The sequence below is a fragment of the Mus pahari genome, chromosome X (genome assembly GCF_900095145.1).
Source record: "Mus pahari chromosome X, PAHARI_EIJ_v1.1, whole genome shotgun sequence".
In the NCBI taxonomy this organism is placed as follows: domain Eukaryota; kingdom Metazoa; phylum Chordata; class Mammalia; order Rodentia; family Muridae; genus Mus; species Mus pahari.
Genome location: NC_034613.1, coordinates 51,706,740 through 51,719,763, shown reverse-complemented (window position 1 = coordinate 51,719,763; position 13,024 = coordinate 51,706,740). Strand labels below are relative to the sequence as shown.

At 37.0% G+C, this 13,024-nt stretch overlaps 1 long non-coding RNA gene across 3 annotated transcripts in view; it reads right to left on the bottom strand.

The window, feature by feature from the left end:
• The window catches only part of LOC110314566, a 61,712-nt gene extending 50,267 nt beyond the window's left edge, over window positions 1-11,445 (bottom strand). For all 3 annotated transcript variants that reach the window (XR_003843034.1, XR_003843033.1, XR_003843035.1), the window contains exons 1-4: window positions 11,390-11,445; window positions 9,555-9,588; window positions 9,116-9,220; window positions 8,369-8,451 (exon numbers count right to left, since the gene is read on the bottom strand). This is a non-coding gene — a long non-coding RNA (uncharacterized LOC110314566). The remainder of the gene's footprint in view (window positions 1-8,368; window positions 8,452-9,115; window positions 9,221-9,554; window positions 9,589-11,389) is intronic.
• Between the last annotated feature and the right edge of the window lie 1,579 nt (window positions 11,446-13,024).

Below are 13,024 nucleotides of genomic sequence, written 5' to 3'. Positions count from 1 at the left end.
GTATGATTCTAAGGAATCTGTATTTTAATACTGTATTATAAGACATACACAGAACATTTGGAAACTGTATACTCCAGATTGTGTGAAATTTGGAGTGGTGTGTCACATTTCTGCATGTTGTAGGGAGAGTTCTGTAGCATTGCAAGATTCTCAGTTATTTGAATATTGCCTATAAAGGTATGCCTGGGTGTTACAGAATAAGTGTGACTTATGAATTAGTATATAAAGGAAGGAAAATCCACTTCATATACTGTGCTCATAATGGGTTACATTTATGTTTTCTGAGTATAAGTGTTCAGTATCACTTTTGGAAGCATATAATAAGAGCATGTAGGGGTTGACTTTTTATTGGGTATGATAGACCCATAGCTTGCTGTTTATGAGTGTATTTTGCAGGGAAAGTCCATGTGGTGTAGAGGGGATATATATTCTAAGAGTATCCATGTGTTATGACATCTGGGTATATCTGTATGTTCTTAGGCCATGGTGAGTAGTTTTAAAGACATGTGTGTTATCAAAGACCCATGTGGAAGTTATACAGAAAGTCTGGCATTCAGGCTTATCTTTGTCTTATATTTCACTGCCAGGTATCCAGAGCCTCTCTGCTTTCTGGGGATAAGTGTTGTCCTCATATAAATTCTAAGTTGTGGAACACACCCCATGTTGCATCATGTACCTTATAAATGCTTCTACATGTTGATTCATTTCTGTATATGAAGCAGTGTTGTTGAATAAATCAGAATGACTCTACATAAGTCTAGATATTGTGAGGCAATTCTTGGTTTCATGGATTATTTGTTATGTGGCTTGTGTGTGCTGCTCACCATTTGTGTCTTAAAACAGGCTTTGATGTAGTGAAGTTAAGAGCTTGTTTGGAGAGCATATCATCTTATTGCATCGATGTTTGAGTGCTCCTGGTTGAGTCTTTCTTCAAACCATTTATTTATTTATTACGGTGGAAGGGGGCGCAAACATGTCACAGTTTATATGTGGAGACCAGAGGACAATTTATGGTAGTCCATTCTTTCCTTTCACTATGTAGGTTCCAGAGACCAACCTCATGCCCTTGGGCTCTGCGTTAATGATTGGCCACTGATCTCTCTCACTCTCACCATCTTGTGCCAGTTTTGTGTTTATGACTTACAGTAACTACAGATTCTTGCCTAAAGTCTGGATAACATGAGAGTCTGCATAATTTGCAACAATTCTACCAACAAACCTTCCAGTAGTGAAACATAACTATGCAGTTTGAATATAGGATTCTTTGCTATGCTTCAGTATTTATGTATTGGGGTAATCATCTGGATGCTGTATTGGTCCAAATATGTTTTAGTGAATGTATATGTTTTGAGGAGATTCTATGTCTTTGAGGCATATAAACGCATGGTTGTTGTGTCCATATATTGTGAGACCAGCATGGATCGTCCTGTGTGATTTTCTGTAATGCAGAATTCTGGTGTCTAAATTCAAGTAAGATTCTTCTGTTTGGTTTCATCCCTTTATGCTTATTATGATGTGAACTTTTTTGTTAAAGTGTCAATTTTTTTCTTTGTTTGATAAATGTCTGCATTTGGAATAACATTTGTTAGATGAGGTGAGGACGTTTTCTATCTTAGGGAGGGGGTGGTTTGCATGTTCTGTTGTAAGACTAGACTGAACAATGAATGTCTGGTTTATGGGGGCAGCCTAAGTTTTGCTGGCTTATATTCCGTGTACAAGGTGTCTTCTTAGTTGATAGGGGATAAGTCTGGGTGTCATGGAAAAATTTGATATCACGGGGTCACTTATCCATATCTCTCACAAACAGAATGGCAATATTGCACAGTATATGTACATGAAGCTAGTTGAAGGCCAATTTGGGATGTTGTCCAAGATTTCTAATCAAGGGGAATGCTTATGTGGTAAGTTTAAGACTTTTCCAGGGCTGAGGTTTGTGGTCAGTTTGCAGATTGTGAGTAGTGTGTTAGGCTGTGAGCAATTACCTCATTCTGTAAGACAAGTCAAGGCTGCTAGATGGGGATGAACCCAGGATTTGTAGAGCAAGGAGAGCAAGTCTAGTTGGTTGGAAGTGTTTGACTAACGTCTGATATTTGTGACTACACACGGCAAGCCTGTTATAGAACAGCTCTGAATTTCCTAGATTGGTCAGCATGTCTCACAGTGATACCTGCTCAGTTCACTAAAGTGACGTGGTGAAGAGCTCATGTCTACACATCACAGCACTTTATGTGTATTTTTCCCAGTACTTTGTTGTTATTATTGTGGTTTATTGTTTAATTAGTCTGGTTTGATTTTTCAGACAATCTCTCACACATTCCAGGTTGGTTCTGAACTTGCTATGTAGCCAGGGATGACTGCAAACTTCTAGCCCTTCTCTCTCCATCTCTGGAGTGTTGTGGTTACAGGTACAGCTTACCCAATTTTATTCAGTGTTGGGGAGAAAGCCCAGGGCCTCCTGAATTCTACCTACTGAGCTACATCCTCACTCATTGCCCAGCTATATCTTGGTACTTTTTATCATGAGCCTATGTTTAAGGGCTAGTAGATGTTGTCTGAAGATTATGTATATTATGGGGCAAATCTAGGACACTTGAGGAAAACTCTAGTTTTCCTGAGGTGAGTTTCATTCTCATGGGATTCTGTTTGGATAGATGCATGTATTAAGTGTGTTATAGCAATTCAGTACTGTGAAGCAATCTGTAATTGTACACGTCTATGAATTATGCATACTTTCTCTGTACATGTGTTTGCATTGTGAGGAAAATATTTTCAGAGACGAACCATTTAATTATTATTAATATAATAATTAAAGGCTATGCATGTACGTTCCTATCAAGGTTTTCTGGAGTGAGCCTACTGAGTATGGATGATAGTGGGCCAAGCTGGACAGGTCAGTCTTTGTGTTTCACATGATTCTGGGTGCTCGGGGTTAAGGTATTGTGTCCCCTGTCCAGTTTCTGTGTGTTGTGGAAATATTTCCTGGTTGAAGTATTGTTCTGTGCCTTGTTGCTTTTTTTTCATATTCATTAGTGTTTCTTCTGATGTGAACCAAGATTTTGTAGAGGTAAGAGAGCGTTTTCTCAAGGCAACCTCTGTGGTGATAGTAAACACCTTATGTGTGCATATTTGGGGTGTAACTTTGTATAGCGTAAGTATTTGGTCATTCCAGGGTATGTGTTTGATCTTCTGTATTACACCTGAGCACTATAGAGTATACCTGTGCATTGTGTCTTTTATAGAGTATACTTCCATAACAAAAGTTACAGTAAAATGAAGTTATTCTGTGTTGCTAATCTGTATGCTATAATGAGATTCTATTGATTACAGGGGACTGACTATTCCTGGCAGCCAAGAGTAAATTTACACGATATAAGCAATGTCTGGGTGAGGTTAAATAGTTCTCTGTATTGGATAGCTACATGAGCATTGTGAGATAGTTAATGTATGTTGTCCAATATGTTGGTGTTTGTGATGCATTTCATTGTGGAGATAAGACAGTATTGCACTAGAACAATGTAGTTGGATACTAGGAAGAATCTGTGTTGTAGTGAAAACCTTAATTCTGTGATTTAAGAAGCTAGTCTGTTCATTGTAGCAAGGCTTATCACCATAAGCCTTGTGTGTTGTGAGTTTTGTGTTTTGGAGAAATATATATGCTGTGGATTCCTTTGAGGAGTTTAAGCTGAGTTATTTGAGTTGTAGAGCTAATGTGGTATTCTGGGCTGCACATATGTGCATCTATAGTGTGGCATGTGTAAGAGCCTCACAAGATGAGTTTCTACATGGATAAGCTTCTGTATTTTTGCACTGCCGTGTGTGTTCTACACTGTGTGCCTAAGTGATATGCAGTAGGTATAAATCCTATGTAGACACTATGTGGTAGGTACATCTAGATGTTATAGGCTAAGTATAGTTAATACAGGTGTAGTAGTCAAAGTATAAGTTGTGATAAGATTATGTGCTTCATGGAGGAGTATGTGTGTGTGTGTGTGCATGTGTGTGTGTGTAGGAGGCTGTTTTTGTTGTTTTAGGTTGAATCTTACCATTATTGTCCAGGGCGTACATAATAATAACAGTAACAATGTCAACAACACAAATGATAGCAATTCTTTACCAGGTATTGTTATAAAAGCTTTATAACCATTAACTCATTTGTTCCTCTTAAGAGCTGTATGACACAGGAATCATTATTAGCCTAAATATATAGGTTAAAAAACACAGAGAGGTCAAAATAATTTTCTTATGTCATAAAAATAATATTGATGGGTTAAGGATTCCACCCTAAGTAACTGGAGCTCTGAGTTCAAGCTTTGTACTAGAGAGTGGGTCTGAATTTGGGGCATCAAGTTTTGTGCTCTCCGTGTTGAGCTTATGTGAGCCGAGGCTTGTCTTCACTTTGTACCACATTGGGCACAGCAGGATGGGTTTTTTGTACTGTAAGCATGTCTTTCCTTTGTGTAAGTTTAGTTGTTTAAATCCAAACTTAAAGACTGTGAATTTGTGTAGCTGTTGTCATGTGATACAGTTGTAGTGTATTTAAGAGCATCAATGCTTAGGGTAGCTATGTTTGATAGGACATTTGTAGGCCTTAAAAAGCTAACCTGGGGGCTACAGAAAGGTTCAGTGATTAAGAACACTTGCTGGTCTTGCAGAGGGCTCATGTTTGATTTTCAGCACCTGAGGAGTAGCTAACAAATGTCTTTAACTCAGGATCTAGGGAATCTTAATTAAGCTCTCATCTGCCCTCTGTAGGTACCAGGTAAATACATGGTACACAGACATACACACAGGCAGGATACTCATACACACACAATTGTTTACATTTTTTAAGTTAGTCTATGTAGTATATAATATATGATCATGTATATGGGAATACATCAAGGTAAATCAGATTTATATGCAAGCAATGCGATTAAGTATATAGTTGTTTATGAATTGAGCATAAAATATGCATGAGTAAATGTGTTTTTCTAAGGGGCTCTGCATTAAAATGTGACACTCTAAATTTAGGACTGGGAATTTAGGCAAACATTTGTGAACAGCAGGGAAATCCACACACTTTGGAAGAAGTATGTGTATATAATGTGATCTTTGTCATACAATACATAATTATAAGTTCATGGTATGTATATGTATGCTGTATTGAAGATCTCTGCTATATGGGGTAAAGTTGGGGGTTATGCATATAGTGTGTGTGTTTGTCGGACCAATATATACATAGGAAGATATCAAATGCATTACTGGCTGTTTCCTAATCCCACTGTAAATTTTTATGTTGTGAGTAGCATCTAGTTTAGTGTGCTGTCTGTGCCTTATAGGGTATAAGGTATTGTGCAGTATTGTCCATATGCAGTAGAGTATTTCTGTATGTTCTACGGATAATCTCTGTACTGTGGGGTGAATCTCTATTGTTAGATGATTGTAGATATTTAAATTAAGCACTTTTGCTTCAGTAACAATGGTGGGGTTGTAGGTGACTGTAATGAAAAATAACAAATCTAACAGTTTCCAGGTAGCAGGCATTGTACTATGCTAAACATAGCTGAACTTTTCTTATTATATTCATGGTAATTCTTCAAAGTAACTACTATTGTCACCTTTGTTTTACAGATGGGAAAACTAAAAAACAAAGAAAAATACTTACCTGTGGCGATACAATTAGTAAAGCATGGGATCAGGAGGCAAGCCCAGGAAGCCTGGGTCCAGAGGCCTTGCTCTTAATGGATACCAGGCTGTATCTCTGCTGTAGGCCAGAATTGTAGCTCAAAGATATGATAAAGCATGTCTGCCCTCTATGATGCAAAGTAGAGTTAATATATACACTATATATCTGCACGATAGGAGGTGATTATTTGTATTATAAAGTGTTATAAGGTAACTCTGCACAACATAGAACAAATCTATGCATTCATGAGTATATCTATAAATTTTAAGACACATATGTTGTGTCTGAGTATATTATAGGGTAAGTCTGTGTGACCTGAGCAGCTTGGGAGCGTCTTCTGTACCATAAGCTTAATCTGTGTCAAACAGTGCATGTCACTCTTTGGGAGTATTTATGTGAGTTTTAAGGAAAGTATGTATACTAATAGGAGATTCTGTGCATTCTGATAGAGGTCTATACATGACTGGGCAAATCTTGTTTTATAAACAACAGTGAAAATGCCTATGTGCTTTGTGATAAATGTGAGAGTCACTTAAAAACTAGGTTCAGATGTGTTTGAGAGCATGTGTCTAGACTAAAGCCGTGGCAAGAAGTATTGCTTTTTAAAGATGATGATGTATGGGATATGCATTGCTACTACAGAATTCTGAGCATTTGTGACAGTGGAATGCTGTGTTCTGAGATGTGCTCACATGTAGTTTACATCTGTATTGTGGGATGAGTGTGAATATTGTAGATCACCTTTGTGATTGGGGTGGCGAGGGGAATTTGAGTACTTTACTAAGTAATTCTGCAAATTTGGAAGGAGATTTGAATGATGTAGAGCAAATGACTGTCTGTGTGGCAAATGTTTGCACTCTAGGTTTGCACTGTATGTTCCTCATGAGATGAACTCATGTGTTGTAGGATACGTGTGTGTATTAAGTTAAAAATCCTCTTTAACAAGGCATGATCTATGTGCTTTGGGTTATACTTCTATATTGCTATGTGGTACAGTAAGCAGAGCTCAGGGTCATTGGTAGTGTCTTCTGTACCATAAGCTTAATCTGTGTTGCACGGGCTAAGTGTGCACAGTGGGACTGTAGAGTGTAAAATAAGCCTCTGTCCTAATGAAATGATGTTTGTCAGATGGCAGAGATTGTGTTTTGGAGGAATTTGCTTGTCATGGCAAGGGATTTGAGCTAGGTTGTGTGTCTGTGTTCAGGAAGGAAGTCTGCATTCTATGGAGTGATGTTGTGCTGAAGATAGTCTCTTCTGTGCTGAAAGTTTCCATGATATGAGTTGTGTGTGATGTGTGTTGTGGGTAAGGCTGCATGCTCTTGCAAGGGTTAGTGTACTGTGAGGGAAGTCTGTTTCACATGAACTTCGTCTGCCAGGAGTTCAGTTGGTGAAGCAGACATGGGGAGTAGTACTTATCTTAATGAGCTGTTTTGCTGTGGAGAGAGCCTGGAGAGAATTTACATGTTCTGCGGAGAAGTTATATGCTTTTGGAAGAATCTGTGTTGTGTGAAATAAGTCTGTATACTTTTGTGTGTTCTGGATAGAGTCTGTGTGATGTGGAGATGAGCTATAGTGTTGAGATTTTCTCTGTGTTACAGCCAGTGTCTTCATGGTGAGGTAAGATGTACCATGTGGTGCTAATAAATGTCCTTTCGCTTGGTCTCTGTGGTGAAGAGAACTTGTGTGCAATCTAAAAGAGCCTAATGTCATGGAAGGTGTCCATGTGATAAGGGGCTATTCTTTTACTATGGTATATAGTAATGAGCCTCAGGAGAGTGCAACACTCTGCTGTAGGTCATTTGTGGGCTATGAGAGGCATCTGCATTCTGTAGGGGTAAATGCCTGTGTCTGTAATTTGTTCAGCATGGGCTGTACAGTGCAGGCACCAGTCTGTGCCAGATAATTTTTTGACATCTACAAATAACAATAAAGAATACTTTTTAATTGTTAATATGTAACACTTTTCTAAATGTGCTGTTATTATTCCTATTTTACAGCTGATGAAGCTGAGGAACAGGATGACTAAGGAATTTCATACAACTATCGAGAAAGAGATGGAGCTTTGAAACCAGGCCATTTGTTTCCACACCATAAGGATCCCTTTGGGACCTAGAGATATTTTCCATAATAACTGGAAAAACGTCATGATCACTGGTGAAACTATTGACTGTGGCTGTGCTAGGAGGGAAAACAAGGAAGAAATCTCAAAGTATTGTGAGGATTTAAAAAAATGCAATGCTTATCTGCAGTAACAGTTGCAGTTTAAGAAGAGAAAAATTGACGTCTGTAGAATACCTCTTCCAGTCACTGCGGGGGTGTGGGAAGGGGGGGAAGATCCCTCCCCAAGCCCCACAGCCGCATTCTGCCACTGCAGATGAGCCAATGCGCATGCCCTGGTGAGCTTCTGTTGCCAGGGAAACCAGACTCCAGTCATAAACAAATCACAGCCTAATATGGCAAGTCAGGAAATGACTGGAGCTGTGTCTATGAGCCAAAAGAGTCCCTTGCAATAACAGCAGGCAAAGAAAGCAGCCTGATACTGACCCTCTTTTTCATCCAAAATCAGAAAAGACCAGTGGCTGTGGTTAGAAGTCAGTAGGCAGGAGGTGGGAGGGTGGATGGAACTGGGATGGAGTAAGAGGTGAAACAGAGAACAGCAGGTGATTTTTAACTGTCAAATACTTCTGTTACTGTTGAACTTACCTCCTACTAAAAGCCTCTATGTTTTCTGTCTTGACCTTTCTGCTTGCAGTAAATAGAGATGGACCACAGCAATGTTTTCACGTCTTGAAGATATAATGACAGTGGTAGCATGTATTGAGACTTACCCTCCATCCTTTAGATCCTGAGATCGTATTACTTCCAGCAACATAATTGAAAACATTTCTGCATCTCATGCATTTCTTACATTTCCCTCTTATTTCCCTCTAGAGAATTCCAGGGACCAAATCCACACAGCTTTAACTCTCTGAATACTTGAGGAACAGAAAAATTTGCATTAACCCCTTCAGTACTTCCTTGTAAACACACAACTGGAATGTCAGAATTATACAAAAAAAAAAAAAAAAAACAAAACAGTTAACACCTGGAACAGTGTTCTGTGCCATTGGATTCCCCAACTTCTAATTTGTAAAAATAAATAGATAAATAAACAAATAAAGATTTACAACTATCTTAAATATATACATATATGTATATATATGAGTTCTATATATTTAAGTTCTATGTAAGATATATACTTGCTTAAGAATGAATATATTGTGTTCATAGATAGATAGATAGATAGATAGATATCCTATTTGAAAATTACTGTTCTAAACTGTATACAGATAGAATTCTTGAAAGGTAAAATATATAAACACAATGGTTTAGCAGGCTGCATGATGTGGCAAGAAGGTAAAAGTACTATTGTGGAATGTAACCATCTTGAATAGAAAGAAAATGGCCGACCTGTGGAAAGCTACGCCCTATCTAGTGGGAGAGCAGCTGTTGACATTTCACGGCAGTGGAAGAAGGTTGTATTATTCAATACGCAATGCTGAAACAATTGGTGACCTATTTGGAAAAAACACAAAATTAGATCCTATTTTATACCATACATTTAAAATGAATTCTATACAATTTTCAGAGTTAATTGTAAAAAATAAATTGATTAAATTTCTAGAGAAAATACAGGTGTATATATATGTGGAGTAATACCCTAAAAAGAAAATACAAAAATCAACTGACAGATGTAGATATTTTAAAATAAAAGGCAATAAAATGCTCCCAAAATCAGTATCATAAGTGACAAAACTAAATAATCAAATAAAGACTTGAAAATGATGTCTTTATCACATATGATAAACAAGTTAAGCAAGAAGGGAAGAAACTTGAAACTGATTCATACCATTTAATCCATGAATTCCATGTTTGAATTTTTCCTAGAAGGAAAAGAACAGAAGGGCATACAAAGATTTATATGGAAACAGATTTCTTAAATCATTTATAATAGCAAAAAATCACATTTATACCTTCATTACTTGGAGTTCAGTAATACTCCATGTGATAAAACTGCACATTCGCTAAACACATTCCTGCGGGATATCTTAAAAGATGAGAAATTGTTTCCAATATATAATTAATGAACAAAGCAAAATAAAGACTCATCCGATCTTTATTTTGCATTAAATACATTTCTCTGCCTATCTTTGTGTATATACAGAGAAAAGGGACTGACAGCAATTAGACTAAGGTTATATATGGCATTGTACATAATCTTTATAGTCACCTTTAAATTTTCCCAAATTCTGTACAATACTGTGTTTTTGTAATAAAGGGAGAACCAACATTTTAAAAAGATATTTTAATAAACATATGAAAAGCTCTGAGAATGCAGAGAATTAACTCTAGGAACAAAGACAATAAAAAGCAAAGATTAAATAGCAATGGAAGATGACACAGGATTAACTCTTTATCCACCACAGCATGATTTCAGCATTATTTGCATGTTAGAATGTATAGAATTTCTTATACAAGATGGAGTCCTGGAAATTTTTCTTCACTACACCAGAGAACGGTCACATGTCCCTGGATGCGTCAGTCACTCTTTGCCGCAGTGCTTTGCTGATGCCCCCCCCCTTCAACACGCTGTTCCCTTTCCTGCAAAACATACCCCCAGCAGACATGTTCAACTTGGGGAATGGCTTATTTTCAATGACTCTAATAAGCCTTTTCATGCTCATATTCCTCTATGATCTCAATTTTGTTATCTAACTCAAAAGCCAATCTACCTATTATATTATTATTATTATTATTATTATTATTATTATTATTATTCCTTTCAGGTCAGTTGTCAAAACCAATGTGAACGCCAAAGAAATTTAAAAATATATGACTTCATCTTTTTTTTCTCTTTTCTTACAGCAAGCAGCATAAAGAGCACACACAATTTCAGGGATATTGAGAAGCAAACAGAAATGCTGTATCCATAGGAATCTCTGCTACATTCTCACATTCCTTTTCAAAAAAGAAAAAGAAAAAAAAAGAAAAGAAAATCACCGAGAATATTCTATCGATTGTACAACATGACATGCAAAAAGCAAACGTATTTTACAAATGAAGACACAGTCACAATATTTGTTACTTCTTTTTCATGATTTTTCACCCTACAACCAAATTTTAATCTTCCCAATTCAATACACGTTCATCTCTCCTACAAAGCAACCAGTCTTAATATTATTACAGTCTGCCCTCTTCATTTCCTTTCCTACGCAGACATGTCACGGCACCATCTTCTTAATTAAAAGCAAGTGGAATACAGTAGCCTATCCTCCACTGCAAAATATTTTCCGTATGTTCACCACATACCAAGAAAACAAACAAGATCTGAGAACCCCTTGAATACTGAGTCATAACTATCATTTCATTATGTCTAATTCAAACATCATAAAGCTGAAATATCATTTTAGTATCTTCAATAAATCTTATTTGGATAAGTATCTTATCAGATTCTCAATTTCTGTGTATTCTGTATTTCCTTCTACCAAGTCATTCACCATTTAGAAAGCAAGCCTTAAACTAGGAACGTGACCACAGAATTAGAATATATTCCATTTTCTTGGTGCTATAGACTAGACAAATTCCTACACAGTTCTATGCTATTCTATTCCATCAAAATGCATCACTTGCTTTAAAAGAAACAGCCTTAGCAACTATTTTATGAGAGCTTTTCCAGCTACTTACCAGTTGCGTGCTTTCTGTCTCTCCATCAGCTCCGAAGCTGTCGCACTGAAAGAGTGGGAGGGAAAGCAGCAGCGCAGCAGCCTCTTGAAAATAAACTGCGCTGTGAAGAAGGGATTAGCCCAAAGGCAAGAAATGCAATGCTTCAAGATTCCCTTCCCAAATCCTCACAAACATTAGATAATACTAAACACTGCACACTAAAATTCATATGCTCATCAAAGGACAGAATTTAATGGTTCAACTTCTGGTAGAGAACATACTTAAATTATCTTAATTTCCAGTGGAACCCCCACAACAACATGGGCTTTTGGCTCTCCCGTCTCCTAGCAACATTCTCGCATTAATACACTTTTCCCGCAGTAGTCCTATTAGACATTAGAGAACACTGACAAGGTCTAGTTTCTGCTGAGGATCGCTATTATTCTGCTGCTTAATATACATTCTCCTCTGGGTAAGTAACATGGAAAGTGAGTGAAGAATTCAGTCAGAAGCCATTTACAGAAAAAATTATGGTACAAATTGCATTCCACAGTAAAAAGAGATTGACTCACCCTAGCTCCAGACAGTTTGGGAACAGAAACTTGAAAACTAAATAGAATATAGTCCACTTTCCTTCCAAAACTTTCCAATCTAATAACCCACATAGGTTATAAAATAAGTATTTTGTTTTAACTTTTCTAGAATTAACTTTAAGTAACATTCATAAGCAAATTTGTCTTAAGATTAAAACCCAAGAGGAAGGAAATAAGGAAAGAAGTTAAATAATATATTTAGCTTTTTAACATGACGATAAAAATGTGCATGTCTCAGTAACATGCCCTTACCTTTATAATTAGCTTTAGTTTTTCACTTTTGTTTTCAAAAATCTGTACATTTAAGAATGACTATTTAAAATATTACACAAAGGGCTTCTTTATTTTGCCAGGTAGGAAACTCCTGACAATCTAGTTTAATCTTTTTTTTACTACTTTTCAGATATTGGTTTCTAAATAGTATATATCACCAATACAAACCAGTTTAGTGAAGAAATAGCTGATTCTACATTTGGTCCAAGAAAAGTACAAGGATTGTTTATATGCAAAAACAGGAAACCATTCAAACTATGATGGACACACAGCAATAAGGTACAAGAAAAAGGGTTAAGGCACTTCCCTGGCCAAATTCAGTTCCAGTGGAGCAGGAAGTATGACAAAGACTCATTATGTAACCCAGACTGGGATGAACTCTACCTTACTCTTGTGTCCACCTCCTGAGTGCTAGAATAACAGCTACCACACTGGGCAGTCTATTTCAGTTCATCATAAAGCACAATAATGATGGTAGTAAATCACAAAACATTGAATAAGGGAATTCCTGCATTCACAGTGATTTGCAAAGCCTGCAGAAGGACAGGTAAATCATTTCTTTATAGGAGAAGAATAAGGAATGATACAATTAATAAATAACCCCCCCCTCAGAAAACACCAGTATAATCACTGGCTTAGACAAGCAGCATCAGCACATACCACAGTGCTGGGTGAAATGTTGAGAAAACTTACTGAACTGCAAAGTACCACAGATGATCTGATTAAATACAAAACAGAGAAATATTATCAATGGAGAGATGTGATGTACAACTTAGTTAATTAAACTTTG